The sequence below is a fragment of the Cavia porcellus genome, unplaced genomic scaffold, assembly GCF_034190915.1.
Source record: "Cavia porcellus strain 051 isolate PalLab524CR breed Dunkin Hartley unplaced genomic scaffold, mCavPor4.1 scaffold_14, whole genome shotgun sequence".
NCBI lineage: Eukaryota > Metazoa > Chordata > Mammalia > Rodentia > Caviidae > Cavia > Cavia porcellus.
Genome location: NW_026947497.1, coordinates 17,677,732 through 17,702,802, shown reverse-complemented (window position 1 = coordinate 17,702,802; position 25,071 = coordinate 17,677,732).

Sequence of the window (25,071 nt, the reverse complement as noted above, 5' to 3'; positions counted from 1 at the left end):
AGAGAAAAAAATTATTTTTTGAAAAATTTCAGTTTTGACCTGGAAGAAACAATGTGTAAAGTTGGCTCAAAGTGGGTATAATTATTAAAGTGATTAATGCCATTAAAAAGAAACCAAGTACTTCATATAGGGACCAAAAAAATATCTCAAAGATACCTAGATATCAGCAAGACCCTCACCCACTGTAGACTAAAAGGTATGAAGTGTCACCTTTTTGTTTAGGAGTCCCTAGGACCTACGCTCAGTCCTAGGGAATCAGTTTCCTGGGATTCTTTTCACAGTGCTGAGAGATCCAGGCACTCAGAGGCCGCCACAGTTATGGCTTGAGAAAATTCTAGCACACATGTATTATATTATCTATTTTAAAAAGATTCTAAAATGATAAATCTTGTGGTATACTTCATGTTATTTTTATGAAATACTGTAATGTTACAGCTAATTTTATTTCATCAGTATTAAAAAGTATACACGTGTTTATTTCATAATATATAAACATACAAAACATTCAATGAAAAGTAAACAAGTAAACTATAGATATCTTTATCATTCAGAAATTTAATCTTTTGCCTAACATGTTTTTTCTATTTCTCTGTGTTTCTTAAAGATCTGCGCCATTCAATAGGATTGCTGTATTTATGATAAGAATTATGCATAAATCTATGTATTATTTATCTATCTTAAACTTTATAGAAGATTCCTAGTTTTGTTTTCAAAAAATATGTTTTTAAATCATCTCCACTAACTTAATAGGCTAATTTGTATTTTGTTTTCATAACTCTCCTTGACTTTTTTATTGTTCTTTCTTTCATCTAATTTCTTGTATTAATGGCTAACTCCATTTGTAATAAATATGTTTAAGGCCATTAACATCTTTCAAATACTACTTTAGTTGCATTTCACAAATTCTTTTTCTTTTTTTTTTTTTGCCTTTTGAATCAGAGTCTTGCTATGCAGTTTTGCTGGTCTTGAACTCACTCTGTATCCTGGATGGTCTCAGACTTAGCCACAGACCTCCTGCCTCAGCCTCCCAAATGCTGGGATTAAAGGTGTGCACCACCACACCCAGCTCACAAGTTCTAATTATTTAGAGGTTTTTTTTAGCTTTTTAGTATTATTCTCACTATGCAGCTTTTGACAGAGTTGTTCAGTGCTGTCATTATGATTATAAATCTACCAATTTTATGTTGTAATTATGAAATTTGTAGTCACGTTTCTATTTTACAGTTTATGTTACAGTTTACACAAAGTAATAGTAGTTACAGCCTTCCCATTATCTATTTTATTCATAATAATGCTTTTGCTTAAAATTCTTTGTGTAAGTAAGCTGGTTTTGGTTTGTATATGTCTGATACATCTATTTTTTATTTCATTTTTTTATTTTGAGGGATATGGCTGTTTCTAAAAAACAGTCTACAAGTGACTTTTTTCTATTCAAGTTGATCATCTCTAGATCACTTTATATTTCATACTTGTGTTTCATCAAGCATATCTCTTGGCTTTTTTCCTCCTCTAACTTTTATTTTATTAGAAAACCATAGCACAGCTATTGCGCTCTTGTTCTCTTCCCCTGCCCAAATCCACTGTCCAGTGAAGAGTGGTGATCCTCAGTAATGTTGCCGCCATCTTTTGAGTTTTTGTAGCCTTTTTTCCCACATAATTTCTGTGAAGTGTGATCTGCAAGGCACAAATTTTTAAAATCTTTAACATTTTTGAAATTCAAACATAGTCTCTTTCCATAAGTTCCCTTTTCATTTCATTTCATCCCTAATCCTAGAATACTTTTAAATAAGTAACACTCTAGGAATTGAGGAAATCCAAAATTGCTTTCACTGTCTTGAAAAAGTAAACCTTGAGCTTCCAAAATAAATGTGAATTATAGCCCTATTGTTTTTATAGATACCAGGTTTTACATGCCTTTTCCAAAGCACATAAATGAATTTTTAAGGAGATATGTAAATGGCAGTAATTTAAGATCATAAAGTATTATCTTTAAGGTAGGATTAGAATTTTGCAAGGAAAAATATCATAACTTTTGGAAACTTGACATCTTGAACACAGACTTGTGCTGCTATTTGATTTCAAATACATGTTTATTTGTCATGCAAGAAACAGTAAATGTTGGAAAAATGGAAGCAGATGAAATTTAAAAATCTCATTAGTGAATGAATTTTTAATTGGCACATATTTATGTTGTGTCATGTGATGTTTTGATAGATATTTGAGTCAGGGTAAGTATATCTCTCTCCTTAAACATTTATTATTTCTTTATGGTAGAAACATTGCAAGTCTTATTTTTTAAAAATATACAGTATATGAATTTAAAATTTGAAATGTTATCTTTTTTATTGCAAAAATAAGTCAAGAAAAGCCTCTTCTATTCTAATAATGCCGTTTCTTCATGAGGGTTCTCTAGAGAAACAGAGCCAACATGATATATGTGCCTCCCTGTATGTGTGCATCTGTGTTATATGGAAAGGGAAAGCATGCACCATGACAGAGAGAGAGAGAGAGAGAGAGAGAGAGAGAGAGAGAGAGAGACAGAGAGACAGAGAGAGACAGAGAGAGGTGGGGGAAGCGGAAGAGAAAGAGGCAGGGAAAGGGTTGGTTTACTTTAAGGAATAGACCCACTTACATTTGGTGGCTGACGTATCCAACAACTAGTAATTTGGTATTGCAGTGTTGCATTTGAATTCCACAGCCAGTCCAGACAGATGAGAAACTCAGACAGTTTCTGTGTTGCATTTTTGAGGCCAAATTCTTTCTTTGGGGGAGCCTATCTTTACTCTTCGGATGTTCAATTGATTGTGTAAGGCCCACCCACATCTTGGAAGCAAATCTGCTCCACTCATAGTTTACTAACTTCATTGTTAGTCACATCTGAACATTGCCTTAGCAGCAACATTTTGATAAGCTTTTTCCTCCTGAACAACTGTATGTCCTGACCTGGCTACGCTGACACATATAACTATCAGTATATCATTTACTATTAGATTCCCATTTCTGACGTCTTTTTCTCTGTCTACTCTTAGTTGCAGTATACTCTAACTAACAGAATGCAACTTTAATCTTGGTATTTTATTTCACGATCTTGGATTTTAACTGCTGGGGACCCAAATTCTTGGAAGTCTCTGCATTTTGGAGCGCTCTGCATGGCATAATCATCTGCACATTTGAGCAAATCTTAATATACTTTTGTAGATTAAGCCTGTCTTGCTAGGAAGGTTTAGTGTAAAAGAAAGTGAAAAAATGCTTATATGGTTTGTTTATTGATATTAGGGATAAGATTTCACTTGTGTCATTAGTGCTATGAGCAAATTTTCAGATAGGTACATCAGACCTAACAGAGGAGATAGGTGTGAGTTGAAGCTCAAAATTCTTACATTTGCAATTTCAGTGATCAGCTCCACAGATTTATCTAGAGCACAATTAAGACACTGAGCATGAAATTTAAGCTCTCAAAATAACGTTGGCTTATGTGAATATAAGTGACTGCATTAGTGAGCACTAAAAATAAGGTGAACCATTGCGATGTTTTGTGAGCCTTTTCTGCAGTGGTCACTGTAGAACTTCAAAAGCAGTGCAGATGTTCTTACATATATGACTCTACAAATCACATTGTGGACAGTTACTGTTGTTTTATAAATATGAAGCTTAGAATTGAGAATTCAGATTCCACTTCCCAAAAGGCAAATTAAGATAAATATGAAGGTCAAAACTAGATCTCAGCTATTTCCACCTCATCTGGTCTGAAACATTTGTAGCAGTTGCTCTGGGGAACAGAATTCATTATGTTTCTAAAGCAGATTATGGGCCAAGATCACAGAAGTACTTGTTTTAGAGGTAGAGGTTCTGGTAGGGAAACAAACAAACAAAAACATTACGGCATCTCGTTGAAAGCCTCATATTGTGAGTTGCCAAAGGAAAAAGTAAAATTTACATGAATGTTGTTGATTTAAGATGTAACAAAAACCTAGAAGAAAGAAATGATGTTTTTCATTAGGATAATTTTCTTTTGTGCCTATTCATTACGTTGAAACATAACAATTACTCAAATTTAACTGGAACTTTGAAGAAGTGAAGAGTGGAAGATACTCATTTGTGGAGTCCGAGGACGAGCTTGATCTTCCTTTCACAGAGATCAAAGAATTCCTTGTTATTTAAGAAGGGAAGAAGGAATCAATTATGATCGAAGATGAAAGACAGAACAGAGTCTAATTTGGATCCTTGCCTCCTCAGTAATCATGCTGTTAGACTTTGGAAGAATGTCAGCAGAACCCAACACCCCTGCAAATGACTGGGGGGCTGAGGGATGAGGAAACCGAAAAGGAAAAAACAGTTGTTTTTGCCCTCCAAAGTTAGTCTGCACTACCTCAAATGAGTTGCTTTATCTTTTTACGGCCAAATTGTAGGTCTTGGAAATGTCAGAACTTCTTTTTATATAAATAAATCCATCCTTTGTTTTAGGTACAAAATCAAATTATTCCACCTTGATTTCTCATTCTGTCCTTCTCTTCTCCCTGACCTCTGGTCTGATTCCTGACCCTTTTAAAGATTCTTTTGTGATTGCTGAATTTGGCAAGAAATTGCTGTTTCTACACAGTCTGTAGAAAAATCCTTAATTAAAAAAATAATAACCAGCTTTTTTGTATTGCAAGTTTGTAGAAATATCTTTTTTTTTTTTTTTTGGTCTTTTTGAAACAGGGTGTCTTTATGCAGTTCAGGCTGGCCATGAGACTACTTTGTAGCCTAGGCTGGTCTCGAACTCGAAACAATCCTCCTGTCTCAGCCTCCAGAGTGCTGGGATTAGAAGTGTGAGCCACCACGCCCAGCTTTAGAAATATCTTTAAAAACACTTGTTCTGAGAAACTTTCTAATGAAAATAGTCTGTTTAAAATTATTATTATTTTTTTCCTATATATACACTTTAGAAAAAATTGTACTTTTTTTTTTATCAGTACTGGGGATCGAACTCACAACTCCCTGCTTGCAAGGCAGGTGCTTATGCTGCTGAGCTAAATCCCCAGCCCCAAAATTATTAATAATACAAAAATTACTATTTTTCCAAAGTATGTGCAAGGAAATGAATTACATAGAAATATTTTTCACTTTTTCTGTGATCAAACCCAATGATCATAATTGGGTTCTGGAGATTAAAAATAAAGCACAACCATGACAAAAGTAAATGGTAAATCTCCAACTGTATTTAATTTTTGTCGTATGAACAGTGATCTCTGATCTCTGTGTTTATCAGAAGATCATATGTTTTATAGAAAGTAATTTCAGAAAGCAAATCTTAGGACAGTAGAGAAATTAAGGATTTGAACCATGTGTTTCACTGGTTTTGCACTTACTGACTTCATTTAACAAATATATTCTTAATACTGTCTTCACTGTTTTCCTTACATATCAAATATTAGCCATATAGGGATTAACATCCTTTGATTGCAAGTGATTTCTGTTCATATCAGCTTGTTTTATTGACTTCAGAGCTTTATTATTGCCTAAAATGACTCTTTACTCATTTGATAGGTGATTTTTCTCTCACAAGAATAAGTTTATGGGGTCAGAGCGCTTCTAAGTCACGTGGCTGAATGTATCCTGAGTACCAAAGAGACTGACTGATGTGTACTGTGTTCTTGATTTCAATAAGTAACAGGCAAGAGAGTAACTAAGTGTCTTGTCTCATATAATTCTCAGAGTGGCCTTGAAGTATAAGTACTGTCATCCTTTCATGACTAGCAGTCAAGGCTTAAGGAATTAATGCACCAAATTTCAAACATTTAGAGAGAGGAAAGTTGAGGTCAGGTGAGATGCCTTGTTTAAGGTCTTGCAGTAAAGCCGTTTCTGGCAGTGGGCCATTGCTATCAAGGATCCCCGGAGATCAACAAGGTGTTGCTAAATAACGAACATTAGATCACAAAAAGGTTACTCCCTTTTAGACTTCTTTCAATTAATCTTGTTACACAAAGCATAACGATCAGATGTGTGCTGCCATATATTTAATACTTCTTTAATAATTGCTATCCTTGCTATCCTCATTTCCGTTAAAGACAAGTGAGACTAGAAAGCTAGAATCATGTTTTTAGTGCATCAGTTTTTACTAGAACCTATTTAAGGCAAGTGATCAATTTATGGTAATTACATAGCTTCATTATAAATAGAATTTAAGTAAAGGCTCTGAATTTAAAGAAAAACTTATTAGATAATAGTATAGGTGATATATTTGGCAAAAATTATGCAAGCAGAGCGCAATACCTAAATTTGAAAACACAACTTGAAGCAATTTATAGGACAAGCAAGCAATAGAAGATATACCACTATTGCTATAAACTAAGGATATTACACGAGAGGTGCAAAAAGTAAATCCTACTTTTTCTTATGTACAGAGAAAACAACATTGTGATACAAATTCTGGGAATGCAATTCAGTTACAGTAGCTGCTTAATGATGCCTAAAATATAGTGAGGAGATGCATAATCCATATATAAGAAACAAAATGTATATAAAAAGACCATGTGACACAGGAAGTCATAGTTCAATGATTACCACTGATTATCACTGTTTTGTTAAGTATAATCAATAATTATTGTATAATTTACATCAACATACATAATTATAAATGTCATAGATTGAGTCTCCTTAATTGTAATTACTTTGTCATGCATGTTCAGAATACTAGTAAGTATTTTTACTAATTCTAACATGGAACAATATAAATTAAACTGTGCAACTGAAGGCCTATTTTGCACAATACAACACTGAATTCTTTCTGCTTGCAAAAGTGAAGGAATCCCTAGATTTATACCTGCAAGAAAAGTCTTTTAAGGGTTTGGGAAACCAACTGCTAAATTGTAGCCGTTTGAGAATAATCGTGTTCACGGGAGTTTACATATCTTTCCTCTGGCACAGTGGTGCTTCACTGAGGTATGGTGTGGCCTGACATGCTGTCAGTGCTGAGTATACTCTAGGGTAAACTTTTAACAATGAAGGGACTGGTTTTCCTCTGAAATTCTTTATGCTGACATCTGTTTATAGAGAGTATAGGGAAAATTCATGAGCTTCAAAAGTTTGGGCTTTTTGTGGGGCCACGTGGCAGTTGCCATTTTCCACAGCCAAATATAAAGGCATACACTTCAAAAGACATCTATCTGATGCTTTCTCGGAAAGGCTAGGGTTTCTGGAATGGTTCTATGAATGTGCCCCACCCCAGTGACCCAAGGCTGAGTTGGGATTCTCCCATTTCCTTGAGCAAATTGCTTTTTTTCTCTAAGCCTTAGAATGTTTTCAGCTGTAAGCTGAAGGAAAGAATGTTTCTCTCACCAGGTTATTTTGAGGACTCATTGAAATAAAGTAAAGGAATGTTCAGTGACTCATCTGGCATGTAATAAACCTTCAGTTAGCTTTAGCTACCATTAGTTCGTTAGGAAGCACATCGCCCTCTTTTTTCCTAGAGATCTCAGATAACATTGTCTTTGAACCTTCCTTTTGGGCTGTATCTGCTTGAGTGTGTCCACACAAGAGTCTTTCCCTTCTGCTGCTTCATGTTCTCTGTTCTTTCTCTTTCTGTCAGTCTACTGCAGATCAAAATCTCTTTCTGTGTCATCTCAATTCACGCAAGGATTGTTTGACTCATCCAACCCTGGAGAGGTGACCTGTCACCATATCCTTCACATGGTAGTCAGGGCTAGTCTTCATTGGCCATTTTTTTCTTCAACTTGATGGACTGGCTAAGTGTAATGTTTAATACAACGCTGGTCTTAATCTTTTTACAGCCACTCATTGTGCTTTCCTGGAAACTTTTACATTTTGTCTCTGACAAATATTATGTCTGTTTTCCAAACAAAATATAATGAAAATATTTGAACTCAGAGAAAATATTTGAACTCAGACTCTGCTTACAATTCTTTTGGATATATATATATATATGGATTTGATAAGATAAAATGAGTACAAGACCTTCAAAGTCATTCACTTGTATATAAAAATATTTTGATTCTTTGAAATGCTTATTTGGAGGAAGAATTATGCATGTTTCATATTTTCACAGAAACATCTTAATTGAGAGTGAAGCAAGCCATTATGCTCCAAATCATGGCACATTTTCTGGGCCCTGCCAAGGTACCCATAGCCCATTGATACCACATCCAATCGAACTCCTTGGAGTCAACTAGAAGTGAGAAGCCACTAAAGGCTCGCTTCTGATGTTTCTGAAGATCCCTTGGTTTCTAGTCTTCCTGTTCAGCTTTTCCTTGGTGTTTTACCCTGAGGGTTACAATTATAAATTCTTTCTCTTTTCTTAAGGAAACACACACAAAAATCATTTACACGTACCTAAAGAATCCTAATACATAATGTGAATCAAAAGGCTTTATTGATAGTGGTTAATAGCTCTATACTAAATGTCTCTGTGTGTAAGCTTATTAAACACAGGATTAGCAGGATAGTACAAATTTTAAAATCAATAAACCATGTTAATTCAGCAGCCCACAGGCATAGCTATTGCCTTGTGAAAATAGTGGTAAGGAAATCTACTCTCATTTAGCCAATGTCTCACAATATTGACACATATGAAACTATATACACATAGCATTTCAGATTTATTTATTTCCTCTTACTAAAACTGTCTTGTTAAAATGACAGCCATTTAAATTCAGAGAATAAGGATGTCTTGGTGATGTCTTGATGCTTAAGAGGTTAGTAGTGCACCATATGTGTATTGGTCAGGGTTTTACTACAGAGAACAGATATAACCCGGATATACAAGATTGGCTTATGATAGTCACAGAGTCCAATGAGGAAGCGTGCAGAGGATATCTATGCACTGGAGGCTGAAGGATTCAATCCAAGCTCTGTAGTTCACCCTAGTGTCTTGTGCAAGTCCACACCAGCAGGCTGATGGGTCTGCGACAGAAGGCCGAAGGCTCTGTGATGAAAGTCTGAAGATTCTATGCTGGAAGCCAGGAGGTGAGGTCCAAACCACAGGCGAAGACTGGAGCTTCTCCCAAGAATGGAATGGATTCGTCCTTCCTCCTCCCCTATTATACCTTGAGGTGATGAGCCACACCAGGGTGGGTCGTCTTCTACATCCTTGGGTGTAGAATTGCTAAACCCATTTAGTTAGCTTCTAACTGTCTCAAGTTGACACAATCAATCAACCACTACAATATGCTAACTATAATTTAATGTAGTCACATTTTACTTTTGCAAATGAACATCTTTTTATTATGTAACAAATTTATGACTTTGACATACTAGGAATTCACATAGCCATCTTACTCTTTCATAAATCAAACATATCATGAAATTTAGCCCCGATGTACTTTTCAACTATTTCTTCCATTATTACACATACTCACAAAACCAGTTCCTAAGAGAATCCTAAATGACACACTTCTGAAAACTATGATTTCATGTATTGAAATCACAAAAGATCAAAAAATCTACAGTCTAAATTTCTAAAATCACAATCCCCACAGATCAAAATCCCAAATGTTGAAATTCAGAAAGTACAAATTCTCAAAACCACTATTCCCACTGGGAAGAAGGCTATGTAAGCAAAGTAGAAAATCAAAATGTTGTGGAAGGGATTAGTGAATTTTCAATCAAACCTTCATTTTTAATAAGCTAAAAGCTGCTGTATTACTGGCAGTTCCAAAATAAGTACATTTATAGAAAGATAAGAAGATATTTATGCAACAGTATTACTGTTTTATCACCAATATTATTTCTGACAAATCTGTGGTCTGTGTAGGAATGGATTTTGCATATCTAAAAGGCAAAGAAATGTGACACAAAGGTTGGAATAATTTCAGAGGGAATACACATGTTTGTGTATATCAAATCCTGGAAGAATTTTCTGAAAGAACAGCACCGTGCTCTAGCCATGTTCTAAAAGAAAAATGTTCTGGAAGAAGAAAAATGTGGCTATTAATCACATGTAAGACTTCAAAATATAGTTAATGATTATGAGACTCTTCCAGTAGTTATGTACTATCTCCACTGAATTGCCTATAATCCATCAGTGTCAAAAAATGAAAAAGTGTGTTTTCTCCATCTATATATATGAATGATGATTTCTTTTTAGATTTCAGTCCTCTGAGCAACTGTATATGTGATGGTGGCACACTGTGTCTTAACTTGTTTCATCAGAAGTCCTAGGCTGTGTTTGACAGTAGTTAGGATGAGTGAGATTAAAAAGCTAAGTGCACACAATTACTAACCACAGTAATCCTCATGTATACATTTTGTTTTTTATCTATTTTTTTATGCATACATGTGTACATCTCTATTTCTTTATGAAGATGGCTCATCTGCTTATAACTTTCATACCTGTGCTATTGTTATTAGTAAACCTGAGCATTTATGCTTGGAAACAAAGTAATTTTTGCACTGTTTTCTAGTGTAAAGTAGCCTTGTGTATGCATGTGTTGTGTATGTGTGTATGTGTGTATGTGTAGGCCTGTATGTGAGAGCTAGAGGAAAAAAACTAGAAAATAAGAAATAAGTTAACATTCAAATACTCTCCCAAATTACCTATTCCATTATTTCAAAAATATTTTAATATATGCTATTTTAAAATGTATATTACTAGTTTACTGAAAACAAAGTTTACTATTATCTGTTTGTTTTTAAGAGTAATTTTTGTCTGTCTTACACTCTGAATAACTACTTCTAAGAGATTATAATATACAATGAATTATCTATTTTCATTCTTTAGTTAGGGAATTTTGTGTTTTATCATAAAATAAAATATAAAGTGTCCTCTTGTCCTTATGTTTTTCTTCAATAAATTCCCTTCAAACATATAATTGTATCTTAAATTTTTTTACTTTTCCAGATTTGTATTTATGAGATTTGAATCTTCCAGTATTTTAGGCACTAGGAATTTTAAAGTTAAGGGATTTGATCTACTGGGATTTCAGCATTTACAATTGCCATGACATATAACGTATGGGGCTGGAGATGTCGGCCAGTGGCCTAAGCATCTGCCTGGCAAGCACAAGGCTCTGAGCTCAATTTGGATACCAAGAAAAAAAACAAAACAAACAAATAAATGAATAAAAAAATAAAATTACAAATGAATTCTTTTTTGGCAAAAATTCCATCTTATTCATAATTGTGTCTTCCTAGCATGTTGAATATTTCCTCATTAATAAATACACTTAATAACCATTTGTTGTAAATAAGAAATTTCAGTTCAGAAAATGTGAGAAATATTCTTATAGCATCTTTCTTTTTTCTTTTTCTTTTTTATCAAACTCATAACCTTGCGCTTGCCAGGCAGACACTTAGGCCACCGGGCTAAATCTCCGGTCCTCTTATAGCATCTTTCAGTGCAACATTGGGGAATTCTTTTGCTTGGATATTTTTTAATTTATAAACTTATTAAAATTTGCTAAAAGTTTTTCAAAGTTTTAATTTTATCAATTTTTACTATTAACAGGTGTTTAGGAAAGTTCTAGTAACCCCGTATTAGTGCTATCACTAAGAATATTCACAATATAACATTTCTGTTGTTTCATTTAAAACATTTAATAGTTCTCATTTATAGATCATGTAGATTAATTTCTATCTTAATTTTATCATTTTTATCATTCTATATTCTGTGTATAAACTGCATTATTTTTTTCTGTTCTTTTATATTGTATGCTTACAGCAAATTTTTACTGTTTCATAAATATGCATGTGATATGGAAATATGTTTTAAATCATTTTCTATCATTATTGTAGGCACCATCACATAAGTGTTGAAATGTAAAATTTTCTTCAAGTTTATTCCCAGTTATATTCTAAAATTATTTGTTCTTTGGCTTGTGAATGATTTACAAATGGGGCTTTTTAGTTTCTAAATATATTGGTAAAATGATTTTATCACATTTTGCCAGAAACATGCTTTCTATAATTGTATTACTCTGTGGTTGTTGATAACTGCTTCCAGGACTGACGCAGGTATCCTTTAAATGAATGATCTCTGTTTGCTGGTTTCTATCCTTGTCCATTAGAGCAGGCTTAACTTTTGAATGCTTAATCTAACCTTTATAAGATTATTAAATTTCCTAAATTCCATCTTCATGGTTGAGGATTTATCAGTAGGTCTTGTTTTCTGTGTAAGTTTCCTAACCGTGTTTTAAGGTTCCCATCAGCTCAATACTGTTTTATAAGTATAGAAATTAAATATGAAGCTTATTTTTTCATTGATAAGTAAAAATTGAATACGTATGGTGTACTTACTGGTTTTATTATATGTAAACACAATGTGAAGTGGCTAAATATGCTAACATATTTACTCACACATTGAACACTTCTGTGATGAGAGCACTGATGATCTACTCTTGGTGGTTTTGAAGCATACATTGTTATTAATTGCAGTCATCATGCTGACAACAACTGCCTTGAATTTCTTCCTCTTGTTCACCAGCATTCCATGCACTTTGATCAATATCTCTCCAATCCCTCTACCCTCCAGCTGTTTCTCTAAAGTTTGACTTTCTAAAATCCCACAATAAATTGAGGACATGTGGTATTTTTCTTTCTGAGCCTTATTTCACTTACCATCTTCTAGATTTCTCCATGTCATTGCAAATGATAGAATCTCCCCCTTGTATAGAGATGAATAGTATTCTGCGTGTTCGTATGCCAGCATTTCTTTATCCACTCACTCATGGACTCTCAGGCTGATTTATGTCTTGCTTATTGTAAACAGTGCTTCAGTGAACACTGGAGTGTGGATGTCTATTGGACAGTGACTTTATCGACTTTGGATATATACCCAGACTGCAAGAGCATTTGGTATTTCTACTCTCAGTCTTTTGAGGCATTTTCATACTGCTTTCCTTATTGTGTGTCATTGCATCTGCATCAATTATAAATTAACTATGTGTGCATCATATTAATTGTTGTTTTAAAAATTGTAGTAGAACATAAATACATGCTTCCTCTTTACTGGTATATGCAAATACCACTTTTGACTTCTTTGCCGCTGTGTTTTTTCATGACTCTTTTGTAAGTAGCATACAGATAGATACTTAAAATCCAATATGATGGACTTCAACAATCTTTGTATTTTCACTGCAGAGTTTATTGTACGTGCATGTGTGTGTAAGTATCGAAAATGCTGACTTCTGGGGATTTATTTCTATATTTTACTTTGTAATTTCTGAGTATGTTCTTTTTTTCTAAACTACTACCACATTCTGTTTGATTGAGCAACAGATCAATAGATTTTATTGATTTTTCTCTTCTTTACCATTTTAAAATGTATACATTCTTTTTTTTCTATGCTCCTTAAGATGGATATGCTTAACTGTAAATCACAATATCCAAACTATGTAAACTAGTTCATGCTCCATCTCAGGTGGGAGCCACACTGTCAGATCCTCACAGAGAAGTGTGATTTGTCAAGTGGAATCTCTGGGCAGAGCTGATATGAAGGGCAGAGCTGATGGTATCCCTAGGTTCAAAATGTTGCTTTTGTTTCAGATTTTTGACAGTGTTTTGTTCTGATCTTAATTTGTATACAAGTAAATAAGCTACTCCTGAAAAGTAGCAACCCTGACTTGAAAATTGGCTTTATGACCTGAATATCTGGCAAACTCTTTCGGGAGAGATATTAGAGTTTATAGTATTCATCGTTTTTGTTTGTCATTATATATCTTGATCCCACTGCAAAGGACAGCTCTGTGACTTACTGTCTATTGTGATATGGATATATACCATGTTCTGTTACCACCACAGAGGTACAGAACTACACATGTGAACTCTCTTGTGTGTCTGTAATTGAGTATAGTGTTTACCTATCATTGAAAATGTGAAATATCATTTGACATGGAAATACACACCTAGAATCTCAGCTACTCAGAAAGCTGAGGAAGGAGGGTCACGAGTTTGAGGCGGTACCAGCAACTTAGAGATGAGGTAACGTCTAAGGCAATTTCAAGAGGCTATGAAATAAATAAAATTTTAAAAGCAGAATGTAGCTCAACGATAGAGCACTTTCCTAGCATATGCAAGGTTCATGGGTTTGATTTCTTTTAGTGAAAAAAAAGTGAAATATTTTATAATTTCTAAGACCATTAATTGGGTTTTAGAAATCAATAAAATATTTTAAAATAAAAATCATTTGATTAGCATGTAGCAAAGAATAAGTATTTACATAATTCAGGAATTCCAACAAATGAAGGGACTGACTTCTAGTACATTAGGTGGACGGCCTAAGAAAACAATTCTTCCTCACCATTTATTTTGTTAAAAACCTTTATGTAGTTATGATGAATTTTTGGATGAGTCAAGTAATTGATTCAGTGGATTGATTTAGTAATTTTGATTTAAGAATAATTACACAAGTCTGCCCTGGTTTTATTAATGGAATATAACACAAGCTTGTAATTTAAACATGACTTACTCATCAAGAGACCAGTTTAATGGAACTTCCTAATTTAAATCACTTTACTGATCATATGGGCTGACATTATATCCAGATAATGTTCATGATTATGAAAACCATAAAATTTTATTCAACTAAATATAATTGTGAAAAGCATTTTATATAGACAGTAATTATGATCAATGATGTTTTTATTTAAACAATTTCCAAGTTTTTTAGTTAACAGTAAATTGAATTAATTATATTAGTTAATTGGTAACTTTTGAGTGCTTAGATAACTTTTGTGCAAGATAGAATACTGAAGTATTGGCCAGCAATTTTTGCTGTTACTTACATGTTGCAGTACAATCCTTTGGATTATATTGGTATACATGCCCACCTTTGCTATGGGAAGAAGGCGTAAGAATGGCACATGTAGCTGTCAGTTGTCATTTTGTGCTGCTTACCTTTCAAGTTTCTTTTTGACAGAGAAATTAGGCAGTTTGGTTAAAGATGAGCACTGATACTATCATGGAGACAATAGCTTCAGAAAAAAGAACTAAATGTGTGTGCAAAGAAATGGAATGCATTTCTGATTATCAGAAGACAAAGAGAATAATTTTGTCTTTAAGCAGAGACTCTGGATACTCATAAGGTTAAAGAGGGAAAGAAAGAAAATACTCATGGATAAAGTTTGTATGAAACATGCTTTGCGTTAATTTATGATACAAGGAATGAATCTTAAGAGAAACAATGAAAGCTGCTAAAATTTTGGCAAATATAGCTCAGCTATTATGGGTTTAATTATAAAATAAAAAGAAAAATGGACTTATTTACTGCTAGATCTTATTTTAATAGAGGACTAGATCTTCGTTTTCTCTGTTAAAATGACAAATTAATGTGGGAGTATTCAGTCTGCTTTTAAAAAGAAGTAGTGAAAGTTATTTGTTACCTTCCATGTAATTGCTTATCTAGCTGAAATTTTATTTTTTACCAAATTAACTTTATGAGTTTACGGTACTTTGTTATGACTTTGGCTGCTTAAAATAAACAAATTCAGAGGTTTCTAAGATAGTTAAGATTTCTTCAACTATTCTACCTTCTACTTATACATTTGAAAATATATTATGCTTTCATTTTGATTAGCAGGAAATCAAGCTATATATTTATTCTCTGTTCTCAAGCATCTATTCTTTTATCTTAAGTGACTGGTCTCCTTTATGCAAACTTTGGATTTGGTCTTCTTCAAAAAAGACAGAAAATTTGGAAAGATAAACTAAATGAATAAATGAACAAATGTAATATGTTTTCAAAATGTTTTGAAAAATCACTTAGAAAGACTCTTTTTTGGTATGTTCCATATTTTATAATTAGCTCAATACTGTTATAAAAGCTGCAAGAGAAGAACTGTGTAATCATAGAAGTTTTATCCTTACTGGTTGAATTGCTTTCAGATAAATATGTTACTAATCCAAATATATTTCAGAGCTTATATATACTTTTTTAAAAGTATATATACTTTATTGGAATAACACTCATATCTGTGTCATTACCAAAAAGGGAAATACTGGTTAGATTCCTATGCAAGAGTTATGTATTCTGTTTAAACATAGGATTCTACATTTTTATTATTGATTACAGATATAAGTGGCCATGACCATTTATCCCCATCAACAGGTTATGCTGATTTCCTCTTATATTTGTGAAAATGCTCTGCTATAAGGTTGGGTCCAAATTGAGTCTTTGGCAAAGTAGACTAATATCAGAGCCTTTTGCAAATAGTTGAACAAAGTATGCTAACTTACGGATGCCTCCAGTAGACTACTATCTGGTTGAATCATGATTTTCAGGACTCACTTCAGTCTAGAATCAGATACATTTGTGGAAATAGACTGCTGAACTAACACCAATGGGAGTAAGAATTGGTAAGATAGGACTGAATTTGATTTGTTAGAAATAACGTTGGCATCACTAGCTCTCCAAAGTTTAGGAATATGTATTTTTACTAAGTGTCTCTATTGTTTCTGGAGGTGTAGTTATGACATAAGCTCAGTAAAGATCTGTGCTCCATTTCTTCAGTATATAATTGGGTGTATCAACCATACAAATATGACCACACTTCAGATGTCAAATTTAAGACTAGATCATGTTAAGTTAGGTATAAGAAATTACGATAATGTTTCACTATTCAGAGTGTTGTATTTTGTATATGGAATTAATATATACAAAGCTCTCCTAAAAATTGGATTGATAATTGTTTAGGAATAACAGAGCTCCTGTCTTGCCACTAGTAAGGAAGATCACTTCTTGGAAGTCCAAAACCTTTGGTGGATACTGAAGAACTCAAAGAGAAAGAAATTCTTTTTTATAGACACTACAGCAAAACCTCAAAGTGAGGAAGTTTGGGCTTGGTTTCCTAGACTCAGATTAGAAAAGTAAATTTAACAGCGTTCCAAAATATTCTAAGAGACCATGAAAGAGGAACAAGCTTTCTTATGAGTCACTGGTGGGAATGCAATTTGGTAGAATTCTTTTAGGGAGAAATTTAGCAATATTTAATAAAGTTATAAACACATTTCCCTTTAGGCTTAATGACCCCACTGCAAGAAATTTATGCTGAAAATATATTTTCAACAACAGGAAAATATAAACATAAAAGTTTATTCACTGAATCATTCTTAAAATTATGAAATATTGGCAACAACTTAAATTTTCTAATAGATGAGTTATTAAATGTGCTGTGATACTCACACAGTCTTATTTCCCAGCAGTGTACAAAAACAAATATGACCTGGATATGTTATCATCAGATGTATTTTTAAGGGAAAGTTACGAGTACAAAAGAGATTCTATAATACTACCTTTCGTGTGAAAGAGAAAATAATAAAACATACATGCATCTGCACAACTGTGAAAATTAAAGACAGCAAAGATGAAGCAGCAACTACTAGCATTGGTCACTGATATGTTCTGGGTATAAAAAGTGGAATGACCTGAGGATGAGGCCCCGTGTAGAAGGGATGAGGGATGAGTGCTCTTCTGAGAAGACCTTTCATGCAGTGTTTTGCATGGTACTCAAGTTGAGAACCATGTGAATGTTCCGCATAGTTTGAAGAAGAAATTAATTAAAATGACCCAGCACATGAAGAAATTCAAATTCAAACACAAATTGCTGTAATAGTATACAAATGAATTAGATAAATAACCTCACCAAAGAGGGATGAGGAAGAACTTACCTAAATATCTTTGGAAAACAAATGTTTTTCTACATACTATAAAGTTAAAGATAAAGAAGAACTATATGTGTGTGTATACATATATTTCATGCTCTAGTTAGTAAATCTGTTTTTAATAGGTTGATAAATGAAGAATTCTATCACTTCATATGTACTCGAGCTAAGTAAAGATGTAAATAATTGTGTATAACAACAGTCAGGTTTCTTTCATAGAGAGGAATTAAAGAAAAGGTATAGGCTTGAATAAAATCTATAGATAATTCAAATTAGAAATCTGAGTTCATGTTTTTTAAAAATTGTTTTTAATATTTATGTCTCTTTCTCTCTCCATGTGTATGTATACATCTATTTACTTAAATATGTAGAAGTACAGCTTATAGGGAGACAGACATAGAGGTGTATCTAGGTGTGCATAGTTTTACATTTATTTCCCCACTTGGTGCATTAAGAAAACCTGAAAGCAATCGTGCCTCAGTAACTAACTGTAAGTCCACCTCTTGCCCAAAGTTTGATTTTTAAATATAGATATTTCTCATTTAACAACATATCTGTTTAACAACCAGATTTACAATGCACTACTTGGATTTACAACCCACATTCAGAGTTACAGTGCAGGAATGTGCACAGCATTCTGGTTCATAGTAGCTGCTGCTTGCAGTACAATGCTGTAAGCTGTGCAGATTGTACTGTGCAGCATAGTACTGTAATTTTATTTTCTGTTATACATTGCAGTACAACATGTAAAAGTTATACAAATAAAGGCAAAGTTCCAAGTCAGAGTTTACTTTGACCATTTTTTCTTCCAAATATTATAATATACAAACTATACACAATTCTTTATTTAATGACCAATTCATTTAATGGCCTAGTGGCAGGAACTGAACTCTATCTTTAAATTAGGAACATCTGTACTATCCTCCAATAAAAGAAATAACAGATTTCACAGCTAGGACTTGGAAAACACAAAATGAACCTGGAACTTTTTGTAGTAGTAGAAAATAAATAAATATCCAAGCAATGATAGGATATATGAAAGAACATAGGAGTCTGCCCACAGAAACTTGGGGATTATTTGAACCAAAAAAATTGATCATATCCCATAGAATAAAACAAATCTCAAGTCCATATTGATGTAAATGAATAAGTAATACTAATACATGGGACAGAAGAAAAGTCCTCTTTCATCACTGAAGTACAATACCCAACAGCCCCAACTGAAAGAAAAGTGTTAATTTGCCCATGACTTCAAGGTTTCAGTTCATGACCGGCTGGCACCACATAGAGCATCATGGCAGAAGTGTATGATGGAGCAAAGGTGCTTGTTCCTGGAGGCGGGGAAGGAAAGCAGGGGGAAGTGTGGCAGAGAAAGTGCAGGGACCGTGAGGCCACGCCTTGGTGACCTGCCCAGGCCCATCTGAAAGTGGACTCCAAAGCCAATCAAGTTAAAACTTCACTCTGACTGCCATTCTCCTTTTCAGTTAAATTCCAATTCATAAATGAAGAATAACTTTTTGACAAACATTACAATAGGTGATTTGGGCAAAATTCATAATACATTCTAAAAGTAATTGGTCAAAGCAAAAGAAACAAGATTACATATTTACGTAATCTCAAAGTATTTCTTCACAAAAAATGAATTTCAAAAGAGAAAATAAACTCTATGGTGTAATTACTTGCCTGACACTACTATAACAAAATGATTCCCAACAGTGAAGAAAAACAAAAGCCACAAATCCATAACTAGTACAAGGAAAAATATTATAAAGATCAAAGCAGAAATTAATGAAAATAAGACCAAAAAAATAATACAAAGAAGCATGACTCAAAGAGCTGGGTCTTCAAAAGAATAATGAAATCGGCCAACCCTTAGCCAATTTTACCAAAAGGAAAGATTTACAAATGAAAAAGGCACAATCACAATGACACCACCCAAATCCAAAAGATTATCAACTGCTCCGCAAAACTGTATGCTAATAAATTGAAGAATTCAAAAGAAACATATAGGTAGATTCTTACATACATACCAATTACTAGAACTAAAGCAAGAAGATTTCAAAGCCCTGAATAATCCAATAGCATGCAATGAAACTGAAACAGTTTCAAAATCTAGCAAGAAAAACCCAGGTCCCATGAGTTCACTGCTGAATGGTATAAGAACTTCAGTGAAGATCTATTGCTGCTGCTCCTCAAACTCTTTAATGAAATCGAATTGAAAGGGGAAGAGTCCTCCCAAAGACATTCCTGGAACTAGCATTACCCTGATACCAAAACCAGACAAGGATTCAACCAAAAAAAGAGAACTGCAGTCACATTTCTTCCATGAATTTAAATGCAAAAATCCTTGATCCGGCCCGAGGATCAATCCATGGGTTGTACCTGGAGGGGGAACGGGATTAAATAAAGACATGGGGGAGACAGACAGAGAGACTGAGGCAAATTGAGAGAGTCCAATCAAGCCCCCTTTTATTCCAGAAATAATTACATCTTTTATAGGCCAAGGGCGGGAGATGGGACAGGAAGAGGCTACGGGGGTGAATACAACAGGGTCATCGTCACGTCTGGGTATGTGACATAAGCAGGAGAGGATTATGGTTAATGTAGGCAGACACAGTGCCCATAGGAGAGAGAGAGGCAGGGAGGCAGCAATGGGGCTGTCGCATGGCTCCCTACAAATCCTCAACAAGATACTGGCAAATAGAATGCAGCAAAATCTTCAAAAATATGCTTCATAACTTCTTTCAGGGATGCAAGATGGATCAATATACACAAAATCAAGAAATGTGACACATCACCTGATCATCTCAACAGATGCGGAAAAGCCTTTGACAAAATCCAGCATATATTCATGATTTAAAAAACCCTGAAAAAATAGGTATAGAAGGACCTTATCTCAATTCTATTTATTTATTTATTTATTTGTTTGTTTGTTTGTACCAAGGATCGAACTCAGGACCTTGTGCTTGTCAGGCAGATACATATGCCAGTGAGCTAAATCCTCAGACCCCTTATATCAATTTGATAAAATCCATTTATGATAAACCTACAACCAACACCATCTTAAGTGAGAGAAAACTTACAGCTTTCGCTGTAAAATTAGGAAGAAGGCAAGAGTGTTCACCATCATGTTCTTGTTTAATATACTCCTCAAAATATTAACCAAAGCAGTCATACCTGAGAGAGAAATAAAAGTTATGTACAGGAAAGGAAAAGGTAAAATTATCATTATTTACAAACAATATGATCTTCTACCTAGAAGACTCAAAAAATTCCACCAAGCCTCATAGAATTAATAAAAGATCAGCAATAGAGTGGGATACAAAATCAACACTAAAAAATCAATAGCATTCCTGTGCACCATAATGACCTCACTGAGAAAGAAATTTAGAAAACAATCACTCTCTTTTTTCCAGACATTGTTTATGCATCAAACTCTCAATAGGGCCCACAGTGACCACTTTATTTAAAATTGTAAATCTTGGAATTCCCGATAACCTTTGTATGCTAACAAGTATGCAGTGACCTCCTTTATCTCTTTTGATCACTTTGGTTTGAAGTTCAGGTGATCTACAAACAGAATGGCTACCCCTGTTTTTTTCTGGGTTCCTGTTGCATGGAATATTATTTTCCATCCCTTGGACTTTCAGTCTATGAATTTCTTTTTGAGTTAATCATGTCTCTTGTATATAGAATATTGTTGGATCTTTTTTCTTAATCCATTTTGCAGTCTGTTTCTTTTGATTGGTAAAGCAATGCCATTTACATTAATGGTTATAAGTGACATGTGTTGGCTTATCTTTGTCATGATATTTTCTTGCTCTTGGTTCCCTGCTTTTGCCATTTAACTGCTTGTCCTGCCTGGTGGTTTCTTTTTGTTGTTGTTCTTGGAATTGCCGTAATTTTTTATCTCTGTTTAGAATATCTTTAAGTACTTTTTGTAGAGTTGGTTTGACAGTCATGAATTTCTTCAGTTGTTGCTTGTTATGGAAGTCTCTTATTTTTCATTAATTTTGAAAGATACTTTTACAGGGTAATCAATCTGGGTTGGAAGTTGCTTTCTTTTAGAACTTGAAATACTTCACTCCAACCTCTTCTTGCCTTGAGAGTTTGTGTTGAGAAGTCTGCCATGATTCTGATGGGCTCTCCTTTATAGGTGATCTGTTTCTTTTCTCCAACAGCTTTTAATATTCTGTTCTTGTGCTGAGTTTCTGGAATCTTATTATATGCCTTGGTGTAGTTCTATTTTATGGCTGTTTTGAGTTATATATGCCTCATTTGTACGTCAAAATTTTATCTATGCTTGGGACATTTTTTGCTATTATTTTTGTGAAGACTTTTTTATGGTATTTGCACTGTCTCCAGATTTCTCACCCTAATTAAACTTATGTTATTCTTCTTTGCTTAATATTTTTCTGTTGGATTGATTTTTCATGGTTTCTTGCTATTTTTAAGATATCCTTTTCATGATCACTAGCTGCAATTCTGTCTTTTAAGACCTGATATTCTGTCCTCTCTTTCATTCAAACTGTTGCATATATTTTCAGTGGAGATTTTAATCTTTTGTATTTCAGTTTGAATCCATCTCTTGGATTCCATTTGTTTCCTATGCTGGGAATTTTTTGTTTCCATTATTTTTCTAAGTTCATCTATTCTTTTATCTGTGTCTACTCTAATACCTTTCATGTTAAGCATCATTTCCTTTTGTACCCCAGAGATTATTTTTTTATAGCTTTTTACACTCATGTTTTCCTTCCGCTGCTATCATTTCAGAAAGTTCCAGTGTTTATTTGCCAATTTCCTCTATCTCATTGTACTCCAGGGTTGTCCTGGGTGGGCTGGGGTTGCATTTTCTTCTGTATCTTGTCATCTTCTATTTTCTCTTTTTTATTTTATTTTTTTCTGTGTTGACACTTGCTGATTTCTTATAATAGATGGCTTCATCACTAGTATTGAGGCTTCCTATGTGATGTCTGTTCTTCAGGGATGTCTTCTAGATATACATGGTTCTTTATTTTATAGCTATCCCAAGAACCTACCTTCTTAATTTGTAAAGGATGCAGAGTTACTATTTGGCTCAGCACCCAGTCCTTTGCTTCTGAGCTGTGGTGATATTGATTATAATATCTATGACATTCTGGCTAAAGCAGTACAGTTAATAATAACAATAGTTTCAAATACAGTAAGTACTGACAAACCATGGTAACCAGTAACCTGCTATCTCCTACTACAGAAGCAAACTTTAAAGATGTATAACAAAGTCAAACATAACCGTATTCCTGCATACAGTGATTTTCCCCTTCGTGGAGTAACTTTACCCTGCTGCAGAGGGGTGGGGAGTTAAGATGGGTAAGGGACAGGATAAAGTGATGCATGAGGTCAAATATAGTAGAATCAGTGCTGGAGATCAAAGAATGATCACACAAGTTTTAGGAAACTGGAGGACACAGAAGGGGAAAATGAAATAGAATGCGAAAGAGTAATCAGAGGGGGAAGAGATGGTGTTTACTCACTTAAGTCATTGAGGAAAGAACGAAAGAGGATCAGCAGGAGAAAATAAAAAAGAAAAGTAAGAAACCTAAGTGGTAAAAGGAAGAAAAAAAAGAAAGAGAGGAAAAGAAGAAAAGGAGGATGTAACAGGAGACCAGAAAAAGAAACAAACAATTAAAAACCACAAAAACAAAAAAAAGATTACAGACCAAAACAAAATGACATCCAACCACACAGGAAAAGGACAACCAATCATACAAATAAGGGAGAACAAAAGTAGTAAAATACCTGTGGTTTACAGTTCCGTGATAGTGTCCGGGCAGATTCCAGAAATGTGCTGTGGACTCTGGCCAAGTTTGCCATGGGAATTGTGCTGGGTACAGAGCTGACCTTGGCCTCTGGATGTGAGGCTGGGACCAGTCTTCTGTTGGTAGAATTCTTCAGAGCCCAACTGCTGGCTCCTTGCTGTTCCTGTGCCTGCAAAGGCATGCGTGTGCCTGGGTACATGGGACCAGCTGGCCTGTGTCTTGGCAGTACAATTGTCTCACCCGCCAGAGGTGTGATTACCTTTCTGGGACCCAGAAGATAATCCATTATATCCTTATCTAAATACTATATCACTTGTTATGACTATTAGTTTTATTTATCAAGAATATAAAGAGAGCAGAGATTTTCATTTGTATTTTACACGGTCATCCCCAGGCTCAGGATGATACTTAGTATACCACATATCAGAGTAAGCTATTTGCTGAATAAATATCTCAGTTTGGAAATGTAGATACATAAAATATTGATTATTCATGGTATGAATGTATCTATGTGTGTGTGTGTGTGTGCAAGTCCTATCTTGTTCTAACAAGGACTTAAAACACACATATACATCATGCACACACATACATTTCGTAGAATTAGTCTACTGAACCTAGTATTGTATAGAATTTAAAAATAAGATTGTGAACTCAGACATCTTTCTAACTGAAATGGTTATGTCATTTGTGCTATTTCCTATTCTGTTAAAGTTAACACAATTTTACAAATATTTTTCTGGCACAAAGGAGCTAATATTGTGCTACTGGAACAAAGGAAATCTTGGACGAAGGAAACTTTAAGCTATATGTGGTTACACGCTCCTGTAATTCTAGCACAGTTACAGGCTGAGCCAGGAGGACTGCAAGTTTGAGTCCTGCCTGGTCAATTCCATTACTTAGCAAAACTCTGTCTCCAAAAAAGTTGTCTGTGTACTGAATTAACACACACTTTTGACCTTGTGCAGATGTAACATGTATAGTAGAGCTAAATTTAATATTAAAACTATAATATTAGGGAATTTAAATCTTGGCCATAGAATTGTGACCATACTTCATTAAAAACTTGTCTCCTTATTTTAAGTATATCCAAATTCATCTGTTTTGGATATGTGAGAATGTCTGTAAAAGAAACATAACCTAGTCAGTGTTTGCTTCAGTTCATTTATCATACAGAACTCTGTGTATTTAGGTGCATATAGCCAGCGGTAAAGGCCATTTTAGAGCCAGGAACAAAAAACATCAATCACTGTGGTCCTCATGTTCAGAATTACAGAAATAGTAGAGCCCTCTCCTCCCCTTCCTACATATATTCAAGGCTTCTGAAATGAAACTCTTTACCTTGAATGAAATGGAAGTCTAGGATGGAAAGACTCAGACATTTTTGGTAAAGAAATGAAAGTAATTATAGATTTAGTGAATTATTGAAATTATTGAAAAGTACACTTTTCTTCAGAAATAGATTTCTTCGGCTAGACTCATTTTGACAAGACTCACCCATAATAAAATGGTAATGGCAACCCCAGTTGTCTGTAAATTAAGGAGAAATGGAAATGAGAAATTTTAGTATCATGTGCTTTTATAAAGTTGTGCAAAGTAAGCATAATACCCTTTACTTTTTTTCTGTTTCTGGAGTCCCAGTTCTTGGTGACTGTCCTGCCATTTGACTCTGACTTGCATGAAG